We start from the raw sequence: 24,092 nt of genomic DNA, 5'->3' as shown, positions 1-24,092 counted from the left end.
GTGATGTGAGTTCTCCTCTGTTCCCCTGTTGGCTGCAGGTGGCTGAGCTGGAGGAGCCCAGGCAGCTGTGCCAGGGTCAGGCTGAGCCCTGCCCTCTCTTTATGCTGGAAGTATGAGGGACTTACCAGGACAAGATCAGTCATTCCCTTCTTTATGAAGACTCCTAGTTAGCTCTGCCCTGTCCCTCAACCACTGACCAAATCCCTGATGTCAGCCACCACCTTGCCAGTGGTCCTCAGGGTGGTTGGGCAGCACACAGGGATCAGCTGGGAGAGGTCAGTAGGTCAGCTTCATCATGGAGACTGGCCACTGATGCTTTGGGCAGGTGGACACAAGGCCACCTTCTTGTGTGGGTAGCGTAGCTTTCACCCACCCTGGACATGGCAGCAGCAGATGACGTGCTGTCTCCCTTGGCAGGCACAAGTCCTGGACACCACCAGACTGCTGAGGAGCTGAGTGCAAAGTGCCGTGGGGATGCTCAGGGACCAGGAGAGCAGCACACGCAACATGAGGAGAGTCACCATCCTCCTCAGCCTCTTGAATGGGGACAGTGTGTGCAGTGGTACGAGTCATGTCCCTGCTTCTCATCAGGGAATCAGGTGGCTGAGTGTGGCGAGCTGCCCTTCTGGGTTCCTGTGGCTTGGCACATGCAGCTGGCATAGTGGGAATCTCAGGACATCTCGTGAATTCTTCTCTAGAGTTGGCCTGGCCAGAGGACCTGTAGCTTCCCTCTGCAGGGGAACTGGTCAAGCAGCACAGTGGAGCCTCCAACTTGGTGCCTACAGGTGGACCAAATTATGTCCCTTCTGCCTTTTCACAGCCTCATTCTTGTGGATATCCAAGATGCGCCTCTCCGTCCTTCTAAAGAAGCAAGAAGAGAACCAGCTCTGCAGTCTGAAGGAGTGGGTGGGGCGAGAGGCTGCGAACCAGGATGCACTCCAGGAGGCCGGCACCTTCAGGTACTGTGAGCAGCGGGCAGTGCAGGGGCCTGCTATACCGTCCCAGGGGAAGGAGCACACCAGGTGTTTCTTTCTCCACCTCTGAGGAGGGCAGAGCTATGTTTTTGCTCCAAGAGCCCAAAACAGACCTGGATGGTGGTCATGTGTGGTTGTTGGCCATGTGGGTGGTGGTGCTGGGGTGTTTATTGGCCACCTGGATGTTGGTCAAAAGGGGTTGTTGGCCACTTGAATGGTGGTCATGGGGGATTGTTGGCTTCCTTTCGCTGCGTTTGTGTGCTTAACTTTTTTCAAGATAGCAAACTTAAAAAAACAATTGTTCTCATAGAATGTAAAAATTGGTCTCATAGGATGTTTATCATAAACCGCAGCTAGGGTTGCCATTCAAGGTTATTAAAATTGAGATGGTGATGTGCAGGGAAGTAACAGAAATCATCTTCCTAGACCTACTGCTTGAAGTAATAGCAAGTACAAAATAGGACCCAGAAGTGCCCTTTATTGTCCGTGGTCTTTTTTCTACAAAACCATGACCCTTTTCTTTAGACCCTTTGAAGAGCCTGGGCTATGGGGTTAGGAGGATTGCTCAGGGTCTCAGATGGAGGGTCTGAGGGTCTGAAACCACCTGTTGGCAGGGTGATCTTAGGCCACTGAGGTCCTCCATGGTCCCTTCAGTTCTGCCCTTCTGACGCCCTGGCTCCAGGCGTGCTGCCACATGTGGCCCACAGGGGGAATGTGGGCGATGGCAGAGTCCTGGGCGGCCAGGGCCCATGAGTGCTGGCTTCCTCACCACAGGAGCTTTTCCATTTCAAGTTCTCTCTGCAGTGCTCCTTGACTTCTTTCCTAGTTACACCTTCTGAAGGAAGTTTGTGAGCCCAGAAACTGTGCATGATTTTGTCTCCCTGGATGGTCTCCCTTTCCTAGCACATGTCCAAGCCATGTTCCCATCGCCCCTTTGCCACTGTTGCTCTGTCCTTGCTGGGTTTGCCAGCCTCCCTTTTCACTACCCCATGGTCTCCACAGTACTCGGGACCAGTTTTTTCCCCGTGGTCACAAGCAACACCCAGGAACAACTGGACCTGCTTGCACTGCACCCTCAATGCCTTAGGACCCTGCTGGATGTTATGACTCTTCACTAACACTGTGTGTCTGGGACTTAACATCACATATCCTTGGGGCTAGACAGCCAGCCTCCTTGAAGTCCTTTACACCAGAAGTCCTCTGCTTTTTAGTTCACTGTGTTAAGTAGCCTTGTCTTAGTATTCTTTTGATTCTCAAGTTGTTTAAATTTTGTCTCTTGGAACCCCTTTGAGGTGACTGCATTACTCTCAAGCACTTGCCAGGGCTCTCAGCTCCTCCAGCCCAGAACCTCTTTCACCACCACCCCTTCCCCTTCCTCTGTGCATGTTCTAGTTTGGGGTCTTAAGTCAAGTGATGTCCTTGACTAATGGGATGTTTGTTTTCTCAGTAGATGTTTTTAAGTTCTCTCTAGAATCCTGTGTACTATATATTCAGAAAAAAATTCATACAAAAGGCCTTACTTTATTTTCCAACACAATTACCTAGTAATTCTTGTCCTTTACCATAATTATAGAATTTTTGTTATTATGTAAAAAACATATCTTTGTAACATGAAAGTGAGATGTAGTTAATTCAACCAATTAAGCGCTGTCACTCTAAAGTACTCAGGGTTTATTTACAGAAACACCCACAATGAAAGCTGAATTCTAGATGAACATGTTTTCTTACTTAACTTCATCTAGATCAAATTTACGTTCATCTCTCCATCTTTATTATATGGTATCCACAGCTGATTTTTTTTTCTTGCAAAGTTTATTTATTTAGTGAAGTTCATTATTATTTGATTTGTTTATAGAACCTAGTTGGCTTGTTCTAAAAAAAACATTATATACAAAAACAGCAAATATTTCTTCATCTTTTCAAGGCACTAGTTGCTGTTACTAGATGTAGAATTAAGTTCCATCCAGTCCTGCTTCTAATCTAAGACAATCGCATTTGTGAGTCTCTTACACTTAAAAGTGATGAGAACTTCAATTTGCGGCCCTGGCTTGTAGGCTAGAAGGCTTGTTGACACAGAGGAAGGAGGCATCAAGATCACAGCACTGACTGTGGTGCTGAGCCATTGTCCCCTGTCCTCTGTCCCACCCCTGCTGCAGGCATACCCTTTGGAAGCGGGTCCAAAGCGCAGTCACCCCTCTGCTGGCCAGCATGATCTCTCTCATCGACAGAGATGGCAACCTCGAGCTTCTGATCAGACCAGACTCACCAGCCTGGGCCCAGGACCTGTGGATGTTTATTTTTAGTAACACTAAGTTGCTGAACATTCCGCTTATGATGAATAACATAAGGTGAATGAAAATCCTCACGGCACCCTCAGTAGCTCTCCTGGGCTTGAGAACGTAGGCTCTGCTTTCCAAGGAATGTTTCACCAGCTTCTTTTATAGCCTAGCGGTCGTGGCATCCTGGCAGGTCTTTGTTCCATTTCCTTTTTCCTCATTTTCTTCTATGAGGGCATCTGTGATAGTTCAGAAAGCCAGGTTGGATTCTTGTGCTGTGGGGACACTGCCCTTTGGAGAGACTATGTCCTTAATCATGCTTGTGTTCCCTTATGCTGTTCCCCTGTTCTGTCAGGGAACCTCCCCAAGTTTTCTGTTCAGATTACAGGGACTTCAGTTCTGGAATGTAGGCCAATAAGATGCAAGAGAGGGGCAGGCACAGGCACTGGAGACTTGGTCCTGCCTGAAGTTTTGGGCCCTTTCTAGGCCCCTCACAGGTGGCCTGCTTTCATTCTGCCTGTAAACAAGGGTTATGAGGTAGCCCTCTGGTTTCTGTGCACTGGGAGCCCTGGCCAGGAAGGCAGACAGCAGCTGTCTATGCAGCCTCAGCACCTTGTCTTGTTTTGATGTGGTGTGGGGGATGGAACCTGAGGCCTCACACTTGCCAGGAAAGCACTCTACCGCAGAGCTACCCCCTCACCCCTGACCCACAGCACCTTCTGAGAATTGTGGCACATGTCCTCTGGTGTTTGGAGCACCATCTCAGGAACTGATTCTCACTAACCTCACCTCACTGCAGATCCAAGAGTGAGATATCCTCCATTGTGGTACAGAACCATATGAGCCTTCCCGAGGTTGCTTTCAACAGTGTCCCCTTCAGCTGGAGAATCAGGGACTATCTGGAAGACCTCTGGGTCCAGGCCCAGTACATCACAGATGCAAAAGGTGAGTCCTGCTCAAGATGGGCCCGATGCAGCCCTGGTGAAGCAGCCTTTACCCACAAAGACACTGCCTGACCATCAGCGGGCAGACAGCAGCTAGCACCTGGTAAATTCTGGGACTTGTAGTTCTCACACTTTGCATGTGGAATAGACTCAAGTTCATGTCTTGCCTTCATTTTGAAATGTCTGCTGAAGAAATGAGAGTCTCCAGGAGATCAGAAGCCTTTAAGTCATGCTGTGAAGGGAGGCTGTGAGGTGATTTCTAGTGGCTCACTGGCTGGGAGTCTAGTGAACTAGAGCATGTTCCAGCAGGGATGAAGCTTACTTCCTGCTGCAAGTTGACCATTCCTGTTCTGAGGCTCAGACCCAGGAAACAGCCCCTTTAAGCTTTCTCAGCAAATGCTAGCAATGAAAGGAACATGGCCCCTTTCCCCATGCTGAGCCATTGTTTCCTCCTGAGTCATACAAGCTGGGGGCTGAGTTTGGCCATAGTCATTTCAGAAAAGCCAGTGGCAGTGCTATGTTTTTTGAAAAGTCACTTTTCAGATACATGTGAAATCATCTTTTCAACATGTATTAGAGAACCAGTATGCTCAATGTGAACTTGCTTTCCTGGGCTTGCATTCTGCCACTTGTCCTAAACCAAAGTGAAGCAGTTGGTCTCCTGCTGAGAGAGTGTTTCTTCCCCTGGGGGAATGCCCTGCCTGGACCTGCTTGTCCAGCTGAGTGTGAAGTAGGGAGCCAACTCCCCATCTGCTGGAAGGCAAATCTCTCTGATTGGTGTAGTCTCTGACCCCAGCCCTAAAGAGAAACCCACTGAGTCGTGATTCCCTGGGAACTTACTTGGGCCCATTACACTGAACAGACTTGCAGCACAAAACTCAGGCTACCTCATATGTTTTTTCATGTTGGAGCTAGTGTGGATTTTGTGACCTAAATTGAATGTTGATCCTGCCTTCCTTTCTATGTCTCCTAGGCTACACATCCACCATTCTCTATTCCCATAATGGAACTTTGTCTTTGAAATGCCCCAGGGTGCTACACTAGCCCGTGGCTCCTTACTGGGGAGCAAGTTTCTCTCAGCTGTGGCTTCAACTTGTCTCAAGCCGCTCTGGCTTCCTCCCTGCAGGATGGTCAGAGAAGTTAGTGGAAATCTTCCAGCAGACTCCCCTGGGTGTGTTTCTTGCCCAGCTTCCTGGAGATCACCAGCAGGAGCTGGTTCAGTGCTACTTGAGAGACGTCCTGCTCTTAACCATGAAAGTGTCCACCTGGGAGGAGCTGAAGGTAGGTATCCACTCAAGGTCAAGTGTGAAAATTGCATGGTATAAACTGGGGACAAACACAGGAACTCAACTTCTGAGAGCTGGTGCTGCCATGTGGGGGAACAAAATGAAGCCACACAGGATGCTAGGCTGAGAATGTCCCCCAAGGTGCTCAGAACACAGGGCCAGTCCTCATCACTCCCCAAGGCCTCCTGGAATGGGATGTTCTAGTACCTTGAGAAGCTCTCCAGGTTCCTTGTAGCACCCTCTTGAAATTGTTGAGTTTCTCTTGACAAATTTAAGATAAATAGGTAACTGATGTCTTACAGTAAGAATAATAAGTGAAATTCAATGGGAAAGTTGATACTTTTTTGTTTCTGGAGCTGGGGAGAAAATCAAGAGCCTCAGGCATGCTAGGCAAGTGCTGACTGCAGAGCAGCAGCCCAGCCCAAGATGGAAACTTAAAGAACGTTGAAGAACATACTCTAGCCAGCATGAGGGAAGGTTAGCGAGGTCTTTTGGGGAATGAGCAGAATTATCCTGATTTCAAAAATGGGTATAAGTTATAAGCCAGCTGCACAGGGCATAATTGTGCAGGAATCTAGAGAGCTTTGCTCACGTGCTCAGCCCCACCAGTCAGTCAAAAGAAGATAAGCAGTCTCCAGATGCCAGTTGTACCTGCTCATCTGGAAAAACTGAGTTTTCAAAAAGAAGGGCAGGCTCACAGGCTTCCTGTGCAGGTACTGAGCAGTGGTCACATGGCAGGGTGGTTGGACAGTGCTCACAGCAAGGCTTTCCAGCTTTGTTTCTGATCACAAAGAATTAAAAACAATTTAAGTGTTCAAATAAATGAAGGAGGGACAAATTAAAGTAGGACCATTTTAAAATAGTTGTTTGCAACCATTGAAAACAATATTTTCACAGATAATGAGTGGTAGAGGAATTCTCATAACCTAATCTTGAGTGGAAAAAATCAGGAACACAGTGATTCTGATTTGAGGATGATTCTGTGCCGCAGTCTGGCTGGGCACAATCAGGAGCCACTTGTCAAAAGAAACTAACTTTATTTTTAGAACCACACATGCCAAACAAAACAGCCTCTCAGGAAAAACCCTCAGAGCCTCAACTGCCACCACCGGCTTTCCACAAGCCTCTCTCTCCCACAGAAGCTTCTCTCCACCTCCCACAATCCTCCTGCTCTTGAGGCCGATTGGCTGGGTCATGTGGGCGGAGCCAAAAAAGTCCCCCAATGAGCAGCTCCGTGGTCTGAAAGGGCAGGGAAACAGCCCAATGAGCATCACCGCAGAGGAGCCAATCAGCTAGATGTTGCTGGGGCCGCTGTGAGCCAATCATCAGCCGGCAGCTGGAAGTTTGCTGGGGCCCCTTCGGCTGTGGCTCTCAACACACGTGCTCCTGGGGATGGAGAGCCAGATTCCTGAGCTGTGTCAGCTGGTGACCAAGTACGTCTTTTCACTAGACAAGGTGAGCACTGGGCACTTCTCTTGGTCGAATGCAGACCTCACCTGCAGGTCAGTGCTGGGCTCTCACCCAGTCGCACAGGGGAACGTGGCTCATCAGCCAGCCATTGCATGGATAAGCTCAGTTGTTCAAGAGTTTGGCCTCCCTGATTGCTGAGTTGGGTCATGTCACTTAGGAATAGGAATGATTGTACAGAATTGGACTTCTTCAGGGAACTTGCTTGTGGATGCTTTGCAAGAGCTGAATGGTTACGTTCTACCCACCTCTAGGATGACCTAGAGCAGGCCAGCAGCCTAGCCCTTAGGGGCAAATTCACCACCATCCTCAGCAGGATGGTAGCAAGAATGCCACTGGAGCTGGGACTTCAAAATACATGCTGTCCATGGGACCATGGGAACAGGAAAACATTGAGCCTCTGCCCCCAACACCAGATAAAGCTGATGATGCCGCAACCAGTACCCCTCAGAGAAAGCCACCATCTCTGTGGCTGTCCACCAAAAACAGCCACCCAGCACAACACGGTTCCTACCTGTGTCACCCTGTGACCTTGGGCTAGGGTAACTAGCTCATGAGCACATCCTGTGGGTATACAGCCATTGGCCTCCAGTGTACCCACTGTCAGGGTGTCTGAGAAAGACCACTTAGGTGTGCAGTCTTTGAAATGCAGGTAGGTGCACCAGAAGGAGATTGGCACAGATTCCAGGTGCCAGCATATTCAGACTTGATCAGAATGTCACAGGCCTTGTGCAGGATGGCCTATACAGGCCAGAGCTTGCTAACACTCCTAGGGTGCCAGGGGCCCACACTGCTTCTCGCTTACTCTTCTGTCCTCCTCAGCAGCTACCTTCCAGCTACTTGTCTTCAAAGTCTATTCCTGCTGTCACAGCCTGGGGAGCAAAAGAAGGGAGTGGCAGTGCCAGGGATGGAACCCAGGGCCTCACATATGCTAGGCTGGAATTCTGCCACTGAGCCACACCTCAGCCCCTGCACACAGTGCCTTTAAGAACACAGCCCAGGCTGGGCATGGTGGCACCTGCCTGTAACCCTAGCAGCCGGGAGGCTGAGGCAGGAGGATTGCGAATACAAAGTCAGCCTTAGCAACAGCAAGGCACTGAGCAACTCAGTAAGACTCTGTCTCTTAATAAAATACAAAATAGGGCTGGGGATGAGGTTTAGTGGTTAAGTGCCCCTGAGTTCAATTCCCAGTACCAAAAATTTTAAAAAAAGAACACAGCCCAGGACAGACAGACAGACAGACACACACACACACACACACACACACACACACACACACACAGTACATCTCATATTTCATCGCCCTAAACTAAGTCCCTTGGTCTCATCTAGTTGAAAGAAGATGGGAAACCTTTCTCAGAGTATGCTTATGTGCCATGGAACTTAGAGGGTTTTTAAAAAAAATTTTTTGGCTTTTTGTTGTTGTTTTTGAGAAAAAGGAAAAAGAAATTTTATTGCTTTGCTAGCAAAGGAGAAACACAAGGGACTCCTGTCCCAGAGGCTGTGATTCCTCTATCAGGGGGAACAGAGAGTTTTTAAAGAGGCTATTCAAAAGAATTCTGTTTTCCCGGATTAGGAAGGAGATATTAGGTAGATCAGGGAGGAGAGAAAAACAGGTATGCTTTAGAGCAGCAAAGCTATGTTCATAGTATGAAGTGGACCACTCTTGTGGAGGTTCTTAAAGGAAAAGTAGAGAAAAAATGGTGAGAAGGAGCATGTATCTGCCCTATGGCCACAGGCATCCTGGACCACCTTCCCACATGGCCTGGACACAGCTCTCTCCAAGTCTTTCCTGTACCATCCAGGACCCTCAGACCCTGGGGATGCACTGGGCACTCAGCCAGGTCCAGTGTGGTCTCTGGTGGTCAGGTAGCCTGCTAGCTAGGAGATGGGTTTTCTGGCCCTGAGAGCTGGCATGCACCTGTTCATGGGAGACTTTTTCTCCAATGCAATGACGTCAAAAACTTCACAGGTTTCTGGTTCATTTCCTTCTAATCAGATCCCTGTGCAAATAACCATAGCCACAGATGCTACCCAGTTAGTTCCCGAGCTTGAAGCCTGTGTACACTGGTCTGTGCTCTGTGCATTTCCTCCAGCTACAGGGAATCCCTACAGCTCCATTCATTGGCTGAGCCTGGAAAGGGTGCTGCCCTGGATTGATGTTTGCTGCTCTCCTCCTTTGGTTAGAAGTTTAAGTGAAACTGTGGGGGATGTCTGGGGCCTGAGTCTTACCTCCTGCAGACTGCCACTTCAGAGCTGACTCCTACACCCCTGGATACTGGTAAAAGCTGAAAGTAGCCAGCACATGATGGGTATTCGAGTCTTGTCCATCAGCTCTGACAGGAGGGTTAGACATAGCAGACAGAGGTAGGTCTTAGGCGGGTAGGTAGTCTGCAGAGAAAGATGCAAGGGAGATCAATTCTCACGGCTCATGTCTGTAATGCATATTTTTCCACAGGTTTCAGGGAACTGGCTTTCCCTTCTGACCTAACATTAACCTCCCCAACCAGCACCCCACCACTGGGCCACTGCTGCTTTTTTTTAAGTGTGCTAAAATATACATAACACAGAATGCACCATGTAAACACTTTTAAACATATAGTCAGCGATATCAAGCACAGGGTGTTGTGCTGCCACCAGATCATGCTCCAGAGTGTCCTTACCTCCCTCCACACACACATGGACTCCCCAGCCATGTAGATCCCTGATCTACTTTCTATCTGTCACTCTGATTACCACAGGTAACTCACATAAGTGGAGTTGTTCAGCATTTCTTTGGTTTCTAGTTTGTGTCACCTAGCATGATGTTTTCAAGGTTCATCTGTATGGTGGCATGTGTCAGCATTCAACCTTCTTAGGGCTGGATAATGAATACCACTGTATGGGTGGACACTGAATCTGTCCACTCATCTGTTAATGGGCACTCAGGCTTTTTCCACCTTTTGGCTGTTGTGATTGCTGTGAACTTATTTGAGGCCTGCTTTTACTTCTTTTGGATGTGTACCTAGAAGGGGACTTACTGTATCAATTTATTACATTTGTCTCTAGCTAGGGATGCTCCACCACTAAGCTACATCTCAGCCTATTGTTTTACTTTAGGACAGAATCTGGCTTAGTTGCTGAGGCTAACCTTAAATGTGTGATCCTTCTGCCTCAGCCTCTGACCTTACTGGGTATGTGCCACAGTGCCCAGCTCAGAGAGTTTTGATGTGCATTGCCATGATAATTAATGATGCTGAACATTTTTTCATGTTCTTCTCAGGTAGGTATGCATCTTTGGAGAAATGTCTAAGTCCTTTGCCCTTTGCTGAGTGGGTTGTTAATTAACAAATCAAATTTATCAGGATATTAAACACACATCATTTCCAAGTATGATCAATCCTGGGAATTCAAGGATGGCTCAAAAAATATCTACAAATGTCATCAGTTATATAAATGAAAAAGTAAACTCTAAATGATAATTTCAAAAGGTAGAGAGAACATTTGACAAAAATTCATGATTTAGAAAAAAGAATGCCCTAGGCAAAGTAGAAATAGGGAACTTTCCTTACTTGTATAATGCCCAGTGGACATTTGTGCTAACATCTGTACTAACATTTATGCCTGACTACAAACTTTCAGAAACAGCATTAAATCATTAAATTCACTATCCTGTTCAGGTCCTTGGCCCATTTATTGATTGGGTTGCTTGTCTTTTTGGTGCTTAGCTTTTTGGGTTCTTTATATACCCTAGAGATTAGTGATGTATGAGAGGTAAAGATTTGCTCCCAAGATGTAGGCTGTCTATTCACCTCACAGATTGTTTCTTTTGCTGAGAAGAAACTTTTTAGTTTGACTCCATCCCATTTATTGATTCTTGATTTTAACTCTTGCACCAAAGGAATCTTATTAAGGAATTGGGGCCTAATCCCACATGATGCAGATTAGGGCCTACTTTTTCTTCTATAGACACAGGGTCTCTGGTTTCATTCCTAGGTCCTTGATCCATTTGGGGTTGAGTTTTGTGCATGGTGAGAAATAGGGGTTTAATTTCATTTTGTTGCATATGGATTTCCAGTTTTCCCAGAACCATTTGTTGAAGAGGCTATCTTTTCTCCAATGCATGTTTTTGGTGCCTTTGTCTAATATAAGATAATTATAATTTTGTGGGTTAGTCTCTGTTCTTCTATTCTGTGCCATTGGTCTACCAGTCTGTTTTGGTGCCAATACCATTCTTTTTTTTTTTTTTTTTGCTACTGTCACTCTGTAGTATAGTTTAAGTTCTGGTATAATGATGCCACCTGCTTCACTCTTCCTGCTAAAAATTGCTTAGACACTTCTTAGACGATGATATACAATCAATCAAAAAATATATGAAAAATGTTCATTATCATTAGAAATTAGAGAAATGCAAACCAAAACTACTCTAATATTTCATCTTACTCCAGTCAGAATGGCAGCTATTATAAATACAAACAACAATAAGTGTTGGCAATGATGTAAGGAAAAAGGTACATTCATACACTGCTGGTGGGGCTGCAAATTGGTGCAGCCATTATGTAAAGCAGTATGGAGATTTCTTGGAAAACTGGGAATGGAACTACCATTTGACCCAGCTATCCCTCTCCTCAGTCTACACCCAAATGACTTAAAAACAGCATATTACAGGGACACAGCCATATCAATGTTTATAGCAGCACAATTCACAATAGCTAAACTGTGGAACCAACCTAGATGCCCTTCAGTAGATGAATGGATTAAAAAAAAATGTGGCATATATACACAATGGAATATTACTCATCAATAAAAGAGAATAAAATCATGGCATTTGCAGCTAAATGGATGGAGTTAGAGAAGATAATGCTAAGTGAAGTTAGCCAATCCCAAAAACTCAAATGTCAAATGTTTCCTCTGATATAAGAAGGCTGGTTCATAGTGAGGTAAGGATGGGGAATGTGGGAGGAATAGATTAACTCTAGATAGGGCAGAGGGGTGGGAGGGAAAGGGAGAAGGTATGGTATTAGAAATGATTGTGGAATGTGATGGACATTATTATCCAAAGTACATGTATAAAGACAGGAATTGGTGTGAAGATACTTTATACACAATGAGAGATATGAAAAATTGTCTCTATATGTGTAATAAGAATTGTAATGCATTCCACTGTCATATATAAATAGAAAACATTAATTAAAAAACAAAATAATTTGAGAAAAAAATAAATTTACTACCCTGAATTGCTGGAGATGTGCATTTCTAAATGTGTGTCCAATAGACACTTTGGTTTATTTTATGGTGCTCTGGTGGAACTCAGGGCCTCACGCATGCCAGAAAAGTGCTGTACCACCCAGCTGCTTCCCAGCCCGACCTTTTGTTTTTACTGAAGCAGACATACGCTAGATTGCTTGCACAGGACTGTTCAGAATCACAAAAACTCAAGTACACACTAAATACTGGTTACTGGAAACAGGTATCTGGAAGAATATTCATCCGGGACTGCTATACAGTGGTTAAAGCAGCTGAGCTGTTTACCAGGAAGTCACTGAAGGGGCCTGCAGTGAGGCCTCCCAGGCCTGAGGGCAGAATGGTGCAGGACAATGGCAGGGTGTTTACACAGGTGCACACAAGTCCTCAGAGAAGCTTAGGAATGTGGGGAGGGGACCTGACCAGAAAGGGTTGCCCATGTTGCCGCAACTGGATGTATATGTGTTGTTCCTTTAAAGTATGATCTAGCCAGCGGTGGTGGTACATCCCTATAGTCCCAGCTCCTTGGGAGGCTGAGGCAGATGGACGGCTTGAGTCCAGGAGTTTGAGAGCAGCTTGGACAACATAGCAATACCCCCTCTCTATGAAAATAAATAAAACAAGATCTAAAGCAAATATTCCAAAAATGCTCAGGTCTCTTAGAGCTTCATGGTGTGTACACAATGGTCATTACATTATCATCATTTAAAGTTTGAAATACCTCTTGATGAGGAAAGCGGGGAGACCTGAAAAGAAAAGGGAGGAAGATGGAAAATGACATTGGGAATTCAGTCCTTCTCTTCAAAAAGCAGTGGGGCCACAGGATTTGAAAGGATGGGAAACTGCTAGGAATTCCCCAGGCCTTGGGCTGCCCCAGGGCACAGCTGACCCCTGTCCCTCCTCGATGGTTGCCACCCCTCACCAGGCCTTTCCCCTCCAGTGTCTTCAAGAGAACTCTGACCTCAAGACCCACAGGCCTTTTGTGGCTGTGATGACCACTCTCTGTGAGTGCAAGGAGCAAGCCAGCAAGAGTCTGGCCAGGTGAGAGGGGGTCTGGGAGGAGGGAGCGCTGCCCCTGGGGTGCACTGGCACCTCCAAGCCAGTGTCTGCCTTGAACCCCATCACCTGCTTGGATTCCAGGTGTGGAGTGCAGCTGTGCCCCACCTGCCTGGGAGATGCTCATGATCCTGTGTGTCTGCCCTGTGACCATGTGTACTGCCTGATGTGCATCAAGAGCTGGCTTGTCCCTGGGCAGATGATTTGCCCCTCCTGTTTAACTGACCTGCCAGATAATTTCTCTGTGACAGTTTCCCAAGAGCACAGGTAAAACACTCTTTCTCTTTTAAAGTCTTCCTCTTTTCTCTTTTTTTCCCAAATATAATATTCAGAAATTTAATTTCTATTAATCTTTGTCTGGTAAAAGCCTGGCTTCAGAGAGCTGTCTGAAGTAAGACTTGGGCACTTCTTAGATGATGGGTCTCTCTGAATTCCTCTCTCCCCAAGACACACACATCTGACAAGATTTTGAGACAGCAAAATTCAGAAAGTAATAAATGAAGCCCTTGAAAGAGATCCAAGAAACTTAGATACGGCTTCTCCAGCCTCCTTTTCGCATAGGTGGCAGGTGCTAGGCAAGCAAGCCCTCTACCATTGAGCCACCCACCAGCTCTCTCTCCCAGCCTCTGGGAGGACAGGAAGGGGAGCTGTGGGCTTTAGACCATGGTGATGCTCCATCAGTGGTTGCTTTCTCTTCTGTTTCCTCCCAATGGTGGGGTTCTATGACAAGCTTAGGCAGGTTAAATGATGGAGGTGTTCCTGGAAGAGTTGTGTGTAGATGCTGCCTGCAGTTTTTAAGACCAGCTAATCAACAAAAGTAGATATTTGAATCTCTTGATGTAAAACAACATGCTGTCCAAATCTCAAATCATTCTTCATGCAGGGATTTGGGAACACGGTCTCTGAGTCTTCTGACTGGGTTTTCGCTGTTTCCTTAGGGTGGCCATTGGGAAACACGCCCAGTTCCGGCAGATGTGCAACAGTTTCTTCATGGACCTGATTTCTACCATGTGCTTCAAAGACAATAACCCTCCTGAGAAGAACGTGATTGATGGGCTTCTGTCTCTACTCTTTGTGCAGAAGGAGCTCTTGAGAGATGCTCCCCAACGTGAGTTGCTTTCCTCTTTCAAATTTTGATTCAGTTCCTCTCTGTTTTGTGCCATGATATGAGCAATAGCACCTTTCTCTTTCTGACTAAGGATACCAGGAACACACGAAGTCTCTCTCACCATTTGATGATGCTGTGGATAAGACTCCTGTCGTCCGCTCTGTGGTGCTGAAGCTGCTCCTGAAATACAGGTAGGAGCAGCTCCCCGAATGCACACTTCTCTGAGGCCTCGGCTCTGGCCTGTGTTGTGCTTGGTCTTTGTGCCACCACATATCCTCACGCATGATTGGGGAAAGTTTCTTCAGAGTGTTTAGACATGTCTCTGTGGGCATACTGTTATGCTCGAATTCAGGACCCCCAAAAGACCACCAGAGACCAAGATCGATGTAAGAAGCAAAGAGGTGTTTATTGCGAGCTAGCTCGGTCCTCTGCACACACAGCAACTTGTGGCACTGAGAGGCCCCGAGCCCAGGGTTTGCAGCAGTTTTATACACTCTTTGGGGAAGGCAGGGACTTCACATACATCATAGCATCTCTTAGCAAATCATCACACACCACAGGAAAATCAAACAACAACTCTTAACATTGATTAGCACATTCACTGGCGGGAACGAGTTGGGTAAGGGTGATTGGTTAGTACCAGAGGGGAATTCATTTGAACTGATTTGTTTAAGCCATGAGGAGTGTACATGCTGAACTACATGGTTTCCCAACATGTTATCAACCACCATAAACTACTATGAGGGTCATCTGGCATCCCAGGTATTTTTCCTGTCTCATACTGATTGGTGGTTGCTAGGGGGTTGCTATGGGTCATCACTTAGTCTGACTTGAGTCAGGAACACCTGGCTCAGCAGATCTCTCCTGTTATTTGTAGATAAACAACTCAGCAGGGTAGATATGTGTGCCTAGGAGTGCTCTGTGGGTCTTTCCAAGGCCAAGGGTCACGCCCCCTTCCTTGGACAGGTTTTGCTCTGAGGTAGAGGCTGGCCAGGCATGGGTATGAAGTGAAAATACAGAGTGCTGGGAAAGGACCCTTGGTGTGCTAATGCATGCAGAACCCAGGAATAGTTGTTCTGACCCTAGCTCCATGACCACCCCAGAGTGTGATTTTTGGTGTGGTAACTCAGAGTCTCCCTCACCCTCAATGTCTTCCAAGTCCAGATTCCACAACATGTGGACTCTGTTTTCTCGAATTGGACAGGCAGTCAGTGATGTCCAAGCATGGTGTCCTCTGGCTGATCCTGTGTGTTCATTGAGCTTCAGTTCTCAGAGTGCTGGCAAGGACCCTTTGGTGGGGAGTTGGTTCCTGAACTCTGAATTTTTAAAAATAATACTGAGATAGTAATTTGCCTGTTCAACATGTCCATGTTTGCAATAATATTGCCAAAGCTTTTCTGCATGAAGGAAATAGCAACCACACTTATGGTCTTCTTCTTCACTGTGCATATGTACTTTTTAAAATGCCAGTTTCACTATGAGCTTTACTAAATCTCAACCCTTGAGTTTGAAATTAAAAAAAAATGTTATAGTTGGACACAATATCTTTATTTTGTTTATTTATTTTTATGTGGTGCTGAGGATTGAACCCAGTGTCTCACACCTGAGGGGCAAGCGCTCCACCATTGAGCTACAACCTCAGCCTGAGGTTGTGATTTTTAATGTTGTATAGAAGCAGGAAATTGACCCAGAACACTGCAAAACAGAAGACAGTGCTTATCTCAAAGAATGCTACTCCTAAAGGTCTCCAGATAAGAACTGGCTGCTTGTCTCAGGCCTTGCCATTTTGCCTGAACCAGTGGCCACCAGACTACAGATCTGTGGTGATGTTAATGCATGTAGGTAGGTATCTACAACAAGAGATTGTAGACTAAAAAGATGCCAACATCTCAAGATTTGCCTTGCTCAGAAAACCAAGGCTTTTCCAAATGACCAATGCCTAATGTCACAGAATCATGTGTGTCAAAAAATGATCCAGTGGCTGGAGATGCAGCTCAGTGGTAGAGCTTTTGAATATCATACAGTGGGGCCTTGAGTTTGATCAATAGCACTGGGAAAAATCCATAACAGAGTAGACTATGTGATTGTAATATACTTGATGAAAACAACTGACATGGTATCAGGTTCTATAACCAGCCTTCAGAAATGATCACTTTAAAAGTGTTGTTACAGGGCTGGGGATGTGGCTCAAGCGGTAGCGCACTCACGGGGCATGCGTGCGGCCCGGGTTTGATCCTCAGCACCACATACAAACAAAGATGTTGTGTCCGCCGAAAAACTAAAAAATAAATATTAAAATTCTCTCTCTCTCTCTCTCTCTCTCTCGAAAAAAAATGAAAAAAAAAAAAGATTTTAAAAGTGTTGTTACAGTATGAAAAGAATAACCCCCAATATATGCAAGAACTATTAAAGATTTCTCCCTTTTCCAACTATATCATGTGTAAGGCCAGATTTTCTTCAAATGCTTCAAAGTAGTATCAGAAGCAGATGTAGGAAATCAGCTGACTTCTGTTAAACAGGCTTCCAAGAATTATAGGAAAGCTACACATCATTAACACATGTGGGTTTATTCTTTTTATCTTAAATGAACTGATACACTCTTGAAACTTTTCAGTTTCTAATACTATAAGCATTGATAGATTGGACCCACATAAACAAATCAATAAGTTTTAAGACTGTAAAAGGGGCTGAATCCAAAATGTTTGAGAACAACTGGTCTGCAATATGGAAGTTAATATTCCTTCAAGCCTCTGCAAACATATTTTTAATAAAAAGCTGTTAAGGAATCTCCATATTGCTTTCTAGATTAGTGGCACCAATTTGCAGTCCCACCAGCAATGTATGAGTAAGTGTGCCTTTCCCCCCATATCCTCAATAAAACTTATTGTTGTTTGTATTCTTACAAGCTGCCATTCTGACTGGAATGAGATGAAATATTAGATTAGTTTTGATTTACATTTCTCTAATTGCTAGAGATGTTGAACATTATTTCATATATTTGTTGATTGATTGTATATCATCTTCTGAAAAAGTTTTGTTCATTTCCTTGGCCCATTTTTTGATTGGGTTATTTGTTGTTGTTGTTTTTTTTTTTTTTGGTGTTAAGTTTTTGAGTTCTTTATATATCCTAGAAATTAGTGCTCTGATGTCCATGTGGTAAAAATTTACTTCCATTCCATGGGCTCTCTCTGTACTTCACTGATTGGTTTTTTTTGTTTTTTTGTTTTTTTTTTTTTTTGCTGAGAAAAAGCTTTTGAGTTTGAATCCATCCCATTTATTTATTCTTTTTTTTAATTAGTTACACATGACAGTACAATGATCTTGACATGTCATACATTTGAATCATATGGGACATAATTTCTCATTTTTCTGAGTGTACAGGTTGCAGAATTACATTGGTCATGCAGTCACGTATATACCCACAGCAATAATAATAATAATTTTATTCTTAAAAAATAAATTTACTCTTAATTTTATTTCTTGTGCTATAGGAGTCTTGTTAAGAAATTGGGACCTAATCTGACATGTTGAAGATTTAGGCCTACTTTTTCTTCTATTAAGCACAGGGTCTCTGGTCTAATTCCTAGGTCCTTGATCCATTTTGAGTTGAGTTTTGTGCAGATAGGAGCTTAATTTCATTTTGGTGCATATGGGTTTCCAGTTTTCCCAGCACCATTTGTTGAAGAGGCTATCTTTTCTCCAATATATGTTTTTAGCACCTTTGTCTAGTATGAGCTAATTGTATTTTGTGGGTTGGTCTCTGTGTCTCTGCACCATTGGTCTACAAGTCGAATTTGGTGCCAATACCATGCTTTTTTGGTTACTATTGCTCTGTAGTATAGTTTAAAGTCTGGTATAGTGATGCCACCTGCTTCACTGTTCTATCCAACTCCTTGGTTTATACCCAAAGGACTTAATCAGCATACTACAGTGACAAATCCACATCAATGTGTATAGCAGCACAATTAGCAATAGCTAAATTGTACAACCAATCTAGATGCCCTTCAATAGATAAATGGATAAAGAAACTATGATACACACACACACACACACACACACACACACACACACACACACATACTGGAATATTACTCATCATTAAAAGAGAATAAAACCATGATATTTTCAGGTAAATGGATGGAGTTGGAGAATATCATGCTAAATGAAAAAAGCCAATCTTAAAAAAACAAAGTCTGAATGTTTTCTCTGATATGTGGATGCTGATCCAGAATGGAGGTCGGGGGGAGCATGGAAGGAATGGAGGAACTTTAGATAGGGCAAAGGGGAGGGAGGGAAAGGGAGGGTGCATGGGGATAGGAAAGATGGTAGAATGAGATGGACATCATTACACTAAGTACATGTATGAAGACACAAATGGTGTGACACTACTTTGTGTACAACCAGAAACATGAAAAAAATTTTACTCTATATGTGTACTTTGAATTCAAATGCACTCTGCTGTCATGTATAACAAATTAGATTGAATGAATTAATTAAAAGAGCTGTCAAATCTATATATATACATATATATATATATATATATATATATATATATGTATTATACCTTTATACACACAGAGAAATAGATGGGCAGATGATTGGTTAATAGATGCTCTTTTGTATAGGGTGATTCTGCCATTCTAACGTCATCAGGAATAATATTTATCTTTCCACAGCTTCCATGAAGTGAAAGATTACATCCAGGCCTACTTGTCCCTATTAGAGAAGAAGGCATTCATCATTAAAGATAAGACTGAACCCTACATGCTCTTCATCAACTGCCTGGAAGTAAGCCAGCTGCCACTTTGTTGCTTTTCTTCTACAAACTCTCTGAACCATATGGTTTACACAGTGCAGAGTTTCTGAAAACTGAAAAAATGCAGCTTTATTCAGTATAATTAATAGATGCTTCTTTTCCATGTGAAAAAAGAAAGAAGTTTCAAAGTCTTTGCTCTGCTCTTAGATGTCACACACACAGTCACGAGTCATTTGGTGATGTTTCCATCACTGCGTGTCTGATGTTGGGCTCGTGAGATCCTCACCTAGCATCTGAAAATGTCTGATGTTTGCACAGCAGTGAAATCCCCTACAGATGCATTTTTTGAAGGTGTCCCTGTTGTTAAGCAGTGTATACAGTACAAATGAAATGCTAAATGAAAAAAGCCAATCCTAAAAAACCAAAGTCTGAATGTTTTCTCTGATATGTGGATGCTGATCCAGAATGGAGGTCAGGGGGAGCATGGAAGGAATGGAGGAACTTTAGACAGGGCAAAGGGGAGGGAGTCATGTGCATGTGTGTGTAAAGCAGAAGAAACCACAGCCTGGATGCGTACACCACAGGGTTAGCAATGGTCATCCCCACCTGGCGAGATCCTGAATCCTTTTTATTTTTATTGTCTTCATATTTTTATTCCCAAAACTTGTATAATGTATATTATAAAAAATCGATTATACACATTTTTTCCTTATCAGTTTGCTTTTTCTGGTTGTTTTCTATAATTTTAGAAGGTCGGGGGTTGCCTGTTGAAAAGTACAATATTCTTTTCTTTCTTGTTCTTTGCTCCTTAGGATTCAATTCATGAGAAGACCAGTGCTTACTACACAAGGAGTGAACTCAACTGCCTGAGGGAGGAAGGCCATTTCCTACAGACCTGCTCCTCAGGGAGACAAGGCCAAGGACCTGCCACTACAGTGTCTGTTGAGTACCTTCAGGAGGTGGCCAGGACCCGCTTGTGTCTCGACAGGGCTTCTGATCTCCTTTTGGAGCTTCAGGAGGGCTCAGGCAGGTCTTCTTTACCTTGGAGAAATTAGCTACAAGTTCAGAAGAACAGGATCTCTCCTTAGGGTCTTGCTGGCCCTTACCATGTTCCCCTGTTCTGGATGTTTTCTTACTGAGTTCCCCAGAAGTAGGCTCTTAGTCCCCAGTCACTGACTAGCTTTCTCCTTGCACTGTCAGAGCTGGCTGTGGAGGAGGAGTACTACCTGCGATGTGTGGAGCAGTTCTGCACCCAGGCAGGGAATGACTGGCACCGCGTGTACCTGGTCCGGAGGCTCGCGAGCCTGCGAGGGATGGAATTTGTGCAGAGCCTCTCCAGGCAGGGCCATCGATGCCAATGGGTGTTTCCCAAAGGAGTCATTGCACAGCAGGTGAGACGCAGGTCCCTCGCAGAGCAGGAAAGCTGTGGGAACCACTCCTCACTCTCCCTTCCCTCATAATAGGCAGGACACAGGCAGGCATCTGGTCCTTGTTCCCTGCTTCAGGGTGGGTTTAGGCCACCTGCCATAGAGCAAAGGTAGGTATAGGCATGTTTGTGTGTGCACATTTGTGTGTGTTTCTGGTTTGTAGTTTACCTGCATTTTATCGAGGCTTAATTTCTAATTGAATTCTACACAGGAAAAGTGAATGAATGTTTCTTTTAATATTTATTCCTGCAAAGTAAAAGGTTACTCAGCTTGCAAGCTGTGTCTTGTGCTCTCTGCCAGGCAGAGGTGGGTAAGAATTGAGAGACAGTGCAATGAGTTTGGCTTTCAGGCTTCTCCATTCCCAGTGCTCAGAAATTGTTAAGTTCTTAGTGTCCTGGGGTTAAAAAATGGCACTGAAACTCTTGGCATCTTTAAGATGACTATCTGGGACTCAAAGATGACATGTTTTTGTCACTTTGCTTGGTGTGTTGCTGTGTGTAGAAAAAGCAAGAAGCTCCAGGGTCAGCCTCCCTTCTCCCCAGGCTCTCCATCCCTGTGGAGGCCATGCTCCTGAAGACCTCCAGGATTGTCATGGCTGGAACTCACAGGGAGTTCCAGCTGAGTTGCCTCTCGCCTCCAACAGTGTCTGCTGTCTTTCTTTGCCTATGGAGAAAGGTCTTTGCAGAACACCCTACCCTGCCCCACTATGACTAACCCTCTTCTCCTGGGCTACAGAAGGACCACACGGGCCAGATGGACCAATACCTGGTGCATGGGGATGAATACAAGGCACTTCGTGATGCAGTGGGCAAAGCCATGCTTGAGTGCAAGGCCTCCAGCCTTGAGACTGCTCTGATGGTAGGATGGGCTCGCAGCTTCTCCCTGATTCCGGGTGGCATCCCTCACACCTGCATCTTCCCTGTCAAAAGATGCAGATGTGATGTAGAAGGTCTCTGAACAGCCCCAAGAGTGACACTAATGCCAGGAGGCAGATGCCTATTGTCTTCATATGGAGTAAGAGATATTAACAGCCCCAAGAGTGACACTAATGCCAGGAGGCAGATGCCTATTGTCTTCATATTGAGTAAGAGATATTAACAATCCATTGCTATGTAGATTCATAGTCCACATACATACTATGTGTCTATTTTGATGTTGATACAGGGTTTTAGGGTTCTAATCATTTAAAAAATATTTTTAGTTGTAGAGGAACACAATTAATTTTTTATGTGGTTCTGAGGATTGAACCCAGTGCCTCACATATACCAGGCAAGCATTCTACCAGTGAGCTACAACCCCAGGCCCAGGATTCTAATCTTTAAATTGTTCTGGTCTTGCATCTTTTTTGAGTCCCTGTTTATCCTTGCCTTATACCAGGAAGAGGAAGCAGAAAATCCTGTCTCTTCTCAGGACACATTTCTAAGACCAGTAGTCACAGGAGAACAGGTGCTGACTTCTGTTTCTCCATCATGACTGCCTGTGCACTGAGGTTAACCTGAGCTTGTCTCATGACCGTGTAGCCCCAGTCATGTGCATGGAGGCCCATGGTGCATAGCGCAGGGAAGGTTGCTCTGGGTAGTGCTGTATCTTCTGAATACTTGCTCCACACCCCGCCCACAGTCCTTCGAGTGCCCCAGAGCTCAACAGGCAGTCTACCTGCTGCTGGTGCTGTTCCGAGAAGTGGCTGCTCTCCACTGTTCCCACAACGTAGACCTCCGCCCTAAGCCAGAGGTGAGTGACACGTTGGGGCTTTCATTCAGTCTCATGATTGGGGAGGACTTTCTAAGCACAGAACTCACAAATTTTATTTCCTATTTAGGGTAATAGCAATTATGACCTTCCATAATTTTCTACGTAGGATAGAGGGTGTACCCTTGTTATGTGGAAGAATTATTTTGTTTAATCCAAACCTTACAGACTCAGGAACCTTACTTAATGTTTACCAAAACAGAGTATTGAGATCTGTACTGAAGAATGTGGTTGCTGTGTTTCTGTATGAAAATTCTCTTTTCTGAAGCATTTCCCCTCCATTGGTGATCAAAATTTAACTATGTTTACCTGGATATTTGATGTGTACTCAGTATCGTAATGTGTGACTTTCAAAGAGGAAACCCTAAATTCACAGTATTCCTTTTTGAAATATCCTAACATGAAAAACGTCTTTCGTGCCAGCAATGCGAGGCTGTGAGCAGGTTCGTTGAACAGCAGGATCCTGTCTCCTCCGGGGGTCAGGCCTTTCGCAGCATCCCTCGTGGCCAACACTCTGCCTTTGCTGAGCAAGGGCCCTAGTGCCGACAGTCTTGAAAGAACAGTGACAGAAATGGCCATTCACACTGCAGCTGTCCTTCTGTGTGGACAGAGTGAAGTCTTGGTGCCCCTGAGGAACTTAGCTTTCTCTCCCGCCAGCATGTCGGTAAGCTGCATGATGATAACTTTGATTTTACAGTGAAACTTCAATGTATTTTTTCATGTTGAGACCTGGCCGGTGGCTGTGGGAACTCTCAAACCTGTCCACCTTTTAGATTCTCTGCCCCGTTGCCCCACTTGATCCTTCAGCACAGTGCTGGTGAAAATGTGCTCTGCCCTTTGCCGGTTCCCACAGAGCTGTTGCTTATCCTCTGTAAACAGCTGTCGAGCTGAGAAGAAACTTTCTCACTCTGTGCCTCTTGCTGGGCTGCAGCTGCAGCCCAGAGGCCCTCTCAGCAGGGCCATTTCTGCTCTTGGTCTTTCAGAACACTTTTCTTCCAACAATGCCTGAAGACCTGCTGGCTCAAGCCCAGAAGTGGGAGGGTCTGGAAGGCGTCCAATGGTATAGTGAGTATCAGTGTATGGGGAGGGGTCGCACTCTTCTCAGCTTGTAAGGTCAGCCTGCGGCCATGCCATACCTGAGGCTGGACCTGGGCTTCACTAGGTTCTGCTGAAAGCCCATGTTACCTGCCTCCTCCTGCCTTTGGCTTGAGGGCCACAGACTTAACTGGCTAGGTGACCAAATAATTTCCCTGTGTAGTCATGGGATAAGAGCCATTGGGCTACACTGGTGCTCTCTAGAAATGTCACTTGGAAGAAGGGGGGCCTGGAGACCACACTGAGGCTCATTCAAAGGCCAGTCACAATCCAGAGGTTTTTGACCCAGAGAGAGCTTCCTGCAGTCTAGACCTGGGAGACAGCCACATAACCCATGACTTTATATGAGTTGTGCTGTTGCCTTAAGTAAATAATCTTCTAAAACTAGTTTTTAAAGTTGTTCTGAAACATGCTTTTGCCAAAAAAGTAAAAATCCAAGAGAATAGAAAGATATACAGTGCTAGCCCTGCTGCCACCAAGTTACCCCTGGTTTGTGTCTGGAATCCAACTTCTCTCTGCTGTGTAAACCAAATTCAGACTATTTTCATGGGTGATATGTGTTCACTGAGCTCCAGGAACATGTAAGTAATTTAGCTGATGGCATGGCTCGAGGCTTCTGGTGAGGTGCTTAGGACATGGGCTCTGCGTCCTGTTGGTTAGGGCCAGAGAGGAGGGCAGCAACTTCCCCTTCCCACATTTGGTAATTTGATGGAGACTTGCTAGCTAACATG

General features: G+C 45.2%; 1 pseudogene; it reads left to right on the top strand.

Annotated features, from left to right (window-relative positions):
* The window catches only part of LOC107159594, a 109,290-nt pseudogene that overhangs the window by 70,038 nt on the left and 15,160 nt on the right, over nucleotides 1-24,092 (top strand).

The sequence above is a fragment of the Marmota marmota genome, unplaced genomic scaffold (assembly GCF_001458135.2).
Source record: "Marmota marmota marmota unplaced genomic scaffold, marMar, whole genome shotgun sequence".
Classification (NCBI taxonomy): Eukaryota; Metazoa; Chordata; class Mammalia; order Rodentia; family Sciuridae; genus Marmota; species Marmota marmota.
This window is presented reverse-complemented; position numbering and strand designations above follow the sequence as displayed.